Genomic DNA, 8940 nt, shown 5'->3' with positions numbered 1-8940 from the left:
TGGGGAAAAAACAATATATAAAGTAATTGTGGACTGGAGATTTTTTTTACTTTTTATCACAGTCTTGGACATGTCAAAGATTAGTAACAACATTAGCTCTGATGCATTTTTAGTTTTTTTTGCAGCATCAGATTAAATTTTTTCTCCCTAATTTACTGTTGGTGGCTGTTTTTGCCCCATAGACTTCCATTATAACCACATTTTTTGTCTGCACAGCCATGACACTATATAATCATGCATTCTTGATTGTTGCTGGTTTTCCCTGTTGGGAAGAGGTAAAATTTGTGATTTTTACTGTTGATGACCATGTGGCACCGTTAACCCTTTAGATAGGCCTGAGCAAAGAAAGCTTAGTTTCTGGCTTTTGTGTGTGTGTGTGTGTGTGTGTGTGTGAGAAAGTGAGAGAGACCACCCACCCTGGTGCAGAACACCATGGTCGTGAGTTATATTCCGAAATGGGGGAGGAATGTGATCCTCATCAGCACAAGGCACCGCGAGGCAGTGGTGACAATGTTCATAAATCTGATGCAGAGTAGATTTTTTACAGAAAAAATGGAAAAGTGTATCGCTGAAGGATTTTAAGGTAGTTTCAAACTGGCTTTACCATCAAGAAAAGACAAGCATTTCATACACAGGCCATACATCGGTTTAGTCTGTACTTCTCACCATCCAAAGGCCACAGGTGCAGAAATACACTTTGTTTTTGTGTACTCCATGTAGTTGTGAGGGCTGAGGTACATATTTTGATTTTCTCAGACACATCAAGGTTAGTGTGCAAAGGTCTCTCTCTAACTTTCACACACACCCACATGATAACAACTACTGCTGAACAACAAAAGCTAGATTTCAGTTCACCACCAGGTTCCCGGCCGTTATTAACTGAACGATTTGATGAACTCCTCGCCAGTTCTGCGGACAATCCAATAAAGTCACGTTCCCATACCGGGAGTCGAACCCGGGCCGCCTGGGTGAAAACCAGGAATCCTGACCGCTAGACCATATGGGAGGGTTCCCCAGGAGAGTTGAGATCGGCATTTTACTCGACCACCAAGCAGTTTGAGCGCCGGCGTGGTATCATCCAGAGCTTTGCATGGGAACCTTGCATTGCAGAGCACAAAATCGGCCAGCGCTGACCGAACATTCAGCTACTCGAGCTGTCACTCCAGCGGAAGATCAGCCGCTAGACAGAGCGTGGGCTGGTGTTCCTGGTGCAGAAAGCCAGCATACCTCCTAGTACAGGACTCTCCGCATTTCAGGGATTGTGGGAGGTGTTACTCTGCCAGCAATTCGGCAGCTGGAGTCTGTGGCACACCTCTGGGCTCTTAAAAGGCAGCCGAGCCAGCCAGGAGTCGAACCTAGAATCTTAAGGGGAGCGGGGTCCTACCTGCTTATGTTTTTCAAGTGACAAATGGCCAAAAGCCATGCCTAGCATTCAACGGTGATGTGGAAAAGCCAATGCCGTGACCCGGATTCGAACCGGGGTTTCTGCGGCCACAACACAGAGTACTAACCACTATATGATCGCGGCACCCCACACACCTGGGCTAGCAGGAAAAAGGAGCTGCTACATGTTGTGATATGGGTTCTGGCGCCCCTCTGGCCTGGTGCAGTGGCTTTTGATTTAGACATGATTGGAATAGTTGTAGTCTTTTTTGACACTATATCGAGAGACGATCTGATTCATACCCAAATGATACCTTCTGTGCTTTTTAAATAAAAAAAAACAAAACAAATAAATTAAAAAATCCTGCAACCCGGATACACTACATGATTAGTTCTACTGACACTGGGACTGACACTCACAGACACCGAGAGAGAAAATAAGCCAAAAGAGAGTTCACCTCAGTTCATCAAGAAGCTTAAGAACGATTTAAGTTGAAGAGGTCAATGGTACTGTGACTTTGGTTATGTAACGTTTTGCGTAGTGAATCGAAATGAACACAACACCAACATGCTGCTGGCTGCAATCAGTGATCGTGTTCGGATTCCGTTGAGGAAGCGTTCCCGGCCGTTATTAACTGAGCGATTTGGTGAACTCCTCGCCAGTTCTGCGGGTAATCCAATAAAGTCACGTTTAACGGTAACATTATTAGCTAGATGGCATATTCTTCTGCTATGGAAACAAATTCTCCCTCCATCTTTTGATGACTGGCAGTAAGATGTTATGAGCTTCATTCATTTGGATAAAATTAGGTACACAATAAAGGGCAATACTGGCATATTTTCTGAAACTTGGGGCCATTAATTTTTATTTTTTTCTGATTATGTGAATTCTTCTTTTATAGTTGGCCAGTCTAATCATTAGGATGTCCTTATAATTGTGGCTTGATCAAGTATGTGCACTGTGTATACATAATTTATATTAATGTTTTGTTTGCTGATGTAAACGATTGTGATTATATTTAGTTAGTTAGTTAGTTAGTTAGTTAGTTAGTTAGTTAGTTAGTTAGTTAGTTAGTTAGTTAGTTAGTTAGTCTCTAAACTCAAATTCAGTTTCTTCTGTACATATTTGACATACACTATTTTTTGGTTTGTATAACTGTATATATATAATCAGAAAGAGGACATTCTTTAAAAAAGAGAGATTTGATTTGAAATCTGAACTGCTATCAGGTCCATGCTGAACACCTTCTGACCAATCCAAATCAAGTATAAATTTTAATCTCAATACTGCACATAATTATCAAATAAAAGTCTATCCAGCTGTTATCCAAAAGTCTGAAATAATGTTTCTCTTAAGTGTTTTAATTCAAATCCATATTTTGGTGTGATTTATACACATGGGTTTGTCCATTCTGACTTTTGGATGCTTTATTATGTCCATTTTATGAACAACTAATTAATCAACACAACTAGACTGAAATATACAGGTAAGATATGCAACTAATTGTAACATGAACAGAGCAAGATATAAACTGATATCTACTGGTTTCCTGTCAGGGTTGTGGACTGTTTTCTGGTCACTAGAGGCCCCCACTGCCTTTTTGTTGGTGTCCAGTCTCTGTCATTATGTCTAATAGGTGTCTCCTGTGCTTTGTTTAGGTTTGTGTATTTAAGTCACCCTTTTCCTCCACAAATACTTTGCTTAGTGTTTCCTGTACCTTGATTAAGTCTAGGTCAGCCGTGTGCTCTGTTTTATGGCCTTGTCCTTAAAAGACTTTGTGCATCTGGTATAGTTCTTTGTTTTGATTGATTGACAAGTGCTCTTTTGAATGCCTTATGGATTTATTTTGTGGACTAATTAGAATGACTTTTTGGAAGTATTGACTTTGTTTTTTGATTAGACTCCTGTGAACCTTTTGTATGCTTTTGGATTAACCTTGTGGATTTTGGGGATTTATTCTTTGGAACTACTGTCAAGTCTTTTGAGCTGACTTGTTGGATTTGTTTTGTGGATTATTTGACTTGCATTATTATCTAATTAAAGATAAGTAAACATTTCTCCAGAACTGTGATCTGGTTATCTGTATTTGTGTTCAGCCCCCTTTGATTGTGTTCAGGTTTTCTCACTAGTCTTGCCCTCACTCACCGCCATAAACTACTGTTCCTTCATTGGACCACTTTTGATAGATACTGACTACTGCAGACCGGGAACACGCCACAAGAGCTGCAGTTTTGGAGATGCTCTGATCCAGTCATATAGCCATCACAATTTACTCCTTGTCCATACTGTAGGCTTGCCCATTTTTTCTGGTAAAAACCTATAAACTATAATGTGCTCACCATACAAATAAATGTACGATAATACTGGATTCAGGAAGCTTCTGCAGATGACAGCAGAGGAGTTTGATATCTTGCTGGGGATGGTTGGACCTCTCATAACCAAGCAGCACACACAAATGAGACGGGCCATATCCCCAAAAGAGCGTCTAGCTGTGACCATGCGGTTTTTGGCAACAGGTGGGTCCGGCAGAACAATATTTGATTCAACAAGTATTACTTTTAAGTGTGTATTGCTATATTTTATAGTTACTTTATTTCTTGTGCAGGAGAAACGTTCAGTTCCCTCAGTTTCCAATACGGGGTTGGGGTAAGCACTATTTCTAACATAGTCATGGAGACCTGTGCTGCTCCTGTAGGTACTCACTGATTCCCAACATTTACTCAAATGCTGTACTTAAAGGACACATTTAGTACATTGGTAAAAAATAACTTTTAGTAAAATTAGCTTAAAAATGAACGTCTGTTTCAGTAAAATGCATCAGTTATTTGTGATGGTCTGTGAATTCCAGCCTACAGTGTCAATTTTACTATGAGGTTAGGACCATGAAATTTTTTGTTCCAATCATTTTGTAATGATTTCAATCTTCAACATGGCCTTACTCAATATTCCAGATATCAAGTTGATGATTTTACAGAATGTTCTTTACATTATGATTATTTTATGTACAAAACAGTCACCAATAAAATGACTTTATCTGGGTTTTCAGTCATGTATAACTCATAACTAAAAGTAATTTTAATAAAAGTATACATATGTATAGTTTATAAATGATCTGAATGCATCTTCCACCACTGATTACCAGTAATGTACAAAAAACAGTAGTATGCTGTGATGATCAATATAGCTATAACGTCCCAGAGTATTTGTATTTTCAAGGTCACTGCTTTTTGTATTTTAATGTTTATTCTGTAATAGTCAATGAAGCCTTAAGTAATGAATCCATATTTGCAATGCTTCAGAAATGTTTTATTTTTATGCTCTGTGACAAAGAAATAATGTTCAAATCTGTTCTTCTGTTCTTTTGCTAGACCCACAACAGAGGCAGAATGGCGTAAAATAGCGCATGATTTTCAATCTAAATGGCAATTCCCACATTGCTTATTGCGCTTGATGGTAAACACATCCGTACACAGCCTCCAGTTAAAGGTGGCAGTCTTTACCATAATTACAAGTCCAGCTTCTCTGTAATAATGATGGCTGTTGTGGATGCCAATTACAAGTTCGTCTACGCCAGTGTGTATTTTGTAGAAGAAGGAAAAGTGTCTTTCTTAAAGCATGGTGCTTCTGTTATTGATGTTAGCCTTTTATGCATAGAATACTATGTATATACTGTATCTTCAGACTATACAACTTGGGTGTACTTTGAAAGCATTGAGACAGGTGTCCATGACTGTTAGAAATAGTGCTTACCCCAACCCTGTATTGGAAACTGAGGGAACTGAACGTTTCACCTGCACAAGACATAAAGTAACTAAAATATACAGTGAGGGGAAAATTATTTGATCCCCTGCTGATTTTGTACGTTTCCCCACTGACAAAGAAATGATCAGTCTGTAATTTTAATGGTAGGTGTATTTGAACAGTGAGAGGCAGAATAACAAGAAAAAAATCCAGAAAAATGCATTTCAGAAAAGTTCTACATTGATTTGCATTTTAATGAGTGAAATAAGTATTTGATCCCCTATCAATCAGAGAGATTTCTGGCTCCCAGGTGTCTTTTATACAGGTAAGGAGCTGAGATTACAGTAGGAGCACTCTCGGGGAGTGCTCTTAATCTCAGCTTGTTAACTGTATGAAAGACACCTGTCCACAGAAGGAAGCAATCAATCAGATTCCAAACTCTCCATCATGGTCAAGACCAAAGAGCTGTCCATGGATGTCAGGGACAAGATTGTAGACCTACACAAGGCTGGAATGAGCTACAAGACCATCGCCAAGCAGCTTGGTGAGAAGGTGACAACAGTTGGTGCGATTATTCCCAAATGGAAGAAACACAAAAGGACTGTCAATCTTCCTCTGGGGCTCCATGCAACATCAGCGAGGAATCAGCCCAAAATTACACTGGAGGATTTTGTCAATGATCTCAAGGCAGCTGGGACCATAGTCACCAAGAAGACAATTGGTAACACATTATGCCGTGAAAGACTGAAATCCAGTAGCGCCCGCAAGGTCCCCCTGCTAAAGAAAGCACATGTACAGGCTCATCTGAAGTTTGCCAGTGAACATGTGAATGATTCAGAGGTCATGTGGTCAAATGAGACCAAAATCCAGCTCTTTGGCATCAACTCAACTCGTCGTGTTTGGAGGAGGAGGAATGCTGCCTATGACTCCAAGAAGACCATCCCCACCGTCAAACATGGAGGTGGAAACATTATGCTTTGGGGGTGTTTTTCTGGTTAGGGGACAGGACAACCGCACCGCATCAAAGGGACGATGGACGGAGCCACGTACCGTCAAATCTTGAGTAAGAACCTCCTTCCCTCAGCCAGGGCATTAAAAATGGGTCGTGGATGCAAAGAGGAGTGGGCCCAAATTCCTTGAGATGTGTGCAAACCTGGTGGCCAACTACAAGAAATGTCTGACGTCTGTGATTGCCAACAAGGATTTGCCACCAAGTACTAAGTCATGTTTTGCAAAGGGATCAAATACTTATTTCACTCAATAAAATTCAAATCAATGTATAACTTTTTTTGAAATGTGTTTTTCTGGATTTTTTTTTTCTTGTTATTCTGTCTCTCACTGTTCAGATAAACCTACCATTAAAATTACAGACTGATCATTTCTTTGTCAGGGAGCAAATGTACAAAATCAGCAGGGGATCAAATTTTTTCCCTCACTGTATACCGTACACTGGCTAATGGTGATTTGTGAGGACTTTTATTTTTATATATATAATTTAAAAAAATGTAAACATAAATATGCTAATTCAGGCTAATTCCAGAAACAATGTGATTTCCGTGGCATTTCACACTGACACTGTGGACCATATGTGTGTATGTGATGTAGCACTAAATGTGATGCCCTCTTTTATGTTTTAATCAACATGCTGGAGAGCTTCAATGTCTTTTTAGCCACTTCACTTTACTTAGCATTTTGCACAACATTTCTTATAGCACAACTTGCGGTTCCCCTCTAAACTGTCCAGACGCACACACACACACACACACACACACACCCGGAACCAAAATCACATGTAATCATTCATAACATCACATCTTCCCCACTTTAAAAGTAAAGCACTATCTTTGGGATTCTTTACTTCTATTACTAACTTTTATGCAAAAAACAACCTTTTTTTTCTTTTATCTAACAGTAACACAATAGTTGCAGTTTAACTGTGAGATATTACAATCAACCTTTTTCTTTTTCAACTACCCCAGTCCTTGAAATATTTAACAAATTTCAGTAAGCCTTTCAGGAGGTCTAACAGGTCATCTTGGTCTGCAAGACATCGCAGGAGAGACATTATTGTTGCAGATTTTGCCTCCACATCTTCAGCATTTACTTTTTGGGGTTTTCATTCTTTGCTGCTTTTGCTTTGCAAAATGTGTTTTGCTCCTCTTTTTTAATGGCCTGCACTGCAGCATCTTCTCTATGTAGTTCCTTGGCTTGTGCACAAGTTATTTCAGCAGGTCTACACATATTGACTGATTTCTCCAGGGTCAGGGTCTTTCCCTGAGACCATTATCAGGAATCCCACAGACTATTTTGTCCCTCACCATTGAGTCTCTAAAATCTTCAAATTCACAAGTCTTACTTAGTGTGTGCAGTTTCGCAAGGTACTGGTCAAAACTCACTCCTTGTGTTTGGTCAGCAGAGAAAAATTTGTATCTCTCAAAAGTAACATTCTTACTTGGCACGAAGTATTATGGAACATGTGCCACACACAAGACCTGAAATAATTGTTTGGTCTAAAAACCACACACCTGGCAACACACAAACATCATCTGACATTCACTGAATTGAACTAGATGACTGTTCCTGAGAAAATTCAGCAACTTATTATTTCAATCAATTTACGCACTAGGCTTTCTCACAACAAATCAATCTCACTGTTGGATATGTAATCTAATGATGATGAGGTAGTTCTAGGTTTCGCCTTGTTTTATATAAGCTGTATCCGATACTGCCATCCTGTGGTGAGATTGAGAATTGACCTAATACAGGAGACTTACTATCAGGTACCACAGAGTATAGAAGTAATGCATTAAGTCTCTTTATATACTTTCACAAGAAGACCAGCCTGTAACCACTTAATGAAATAAAAATAATAAATGAATTAAATGACTTGAATGAAATTTTATTTTTATACTTGTACAGAAGGCCATCATACAGAGGTGGCAGCAGGAATAACACAGGCTACTGACTTAACACCTTACTACACACTGTGTCACTTTAAATTTCATTCATCTCAGGTTACTTTTAGAAGCATCAAGTTTTGGACCCTGTGTTTTCTATAATGTATTATTTTCATTTTGAATGTACTTTTTTGTGATTTCAGTATTTATACCCTATACTCTTATACTTACACTCTACCCATGTGTGTACTTACCCCCACTGTTACCCATAGCCCCTCCCTGCATGCTTAGTCTCGTCAGCACTGTGAATGTCATACATGTGTCTTAGACCTTGAGTCCAAGAGAATTATTATTTCATCTCATCACACTGTATGTGGCTGTGATTATCTTGAAATACCGCATAGTTAAAGCTCTGTGAAGAGATTCTGGCACTTAGGTTTAAAACACTTAAATCCTCATTATTCCCATCCTACAGTTCTGTTATTTATTTTAAAGTAAATTGTTCTTCATAAGTATACCAGTAATTGTTAAGAAGTTTCTGTCAGCTCACATTTCACAATACAAATCAAATCCAGCTCCAAGAAGAGATTCAGGGTCTAAGGTGATCTGTTATAAAGAAGGTATCAGCTTTCATATAAGCATTTCTTTAATGTTAACTAATGCAGTAAATAAAGTAAGTTAACAGAGCCTTAATGTAAAGTGTTATCACAGTATGTTTATATGGTTTATTACTCACATAAATAATTGTAATGTGATAAATGTATTGATTATGTCCACTGAAAAAAAAGTCCAAAATTCTGTGACCACATTAATAATCCGGGATTTTTCTTTAACTGCATTTTTTCCTATTTAAAATATAGAAAGTAAACAATAGTTAATTTAAGATTCTGTACTCTTTTTAGGTGTCTATTTAAAGGT

General features: G+C 38.6%; 1 non-coding gene across 1 annotated transcript; it reads right to left on the bottom strand.

Annotated features, from left to right (window-relative positions):
- Positions 1 to 934: 934 nt before the first annotated feature.
- On the bottom strand, positions 935 to 1006 carry trnae-uuc (transfer RNA glutamic acid (anticodon UUC)). The gene has a single exon. It is a non-coding gene; the product is annotated as a tRNA-Glu (tRNA).
- Between the last annotated feature and the right edge of the window lie 7934 nt (positions 1007 to 8940).

Source organism: Hemibagrus wyckioides, unplaced genomic scaffold (assembly GCF_019097595.1).
Source record: "Hemibagrus wyckioides isolate EC202008001 unplaced genomic scaffold, SWU_Hwy_1.0 Contig9, whole genome shotgun sequence".
Classification (NCBI taxonomy): domain Eukaryota; kingdom Metazoa; phylum Chordata; class Actinopteri; order Siluriformes; family Bagridae; genus Hemibagrus; species Hemibagrus wyckioides.
The sequence above is the reverse complement of the archived record's forward strand: the minus strand, read 5'-3'. Positions and strand labels throughout refer to the sequence as shown.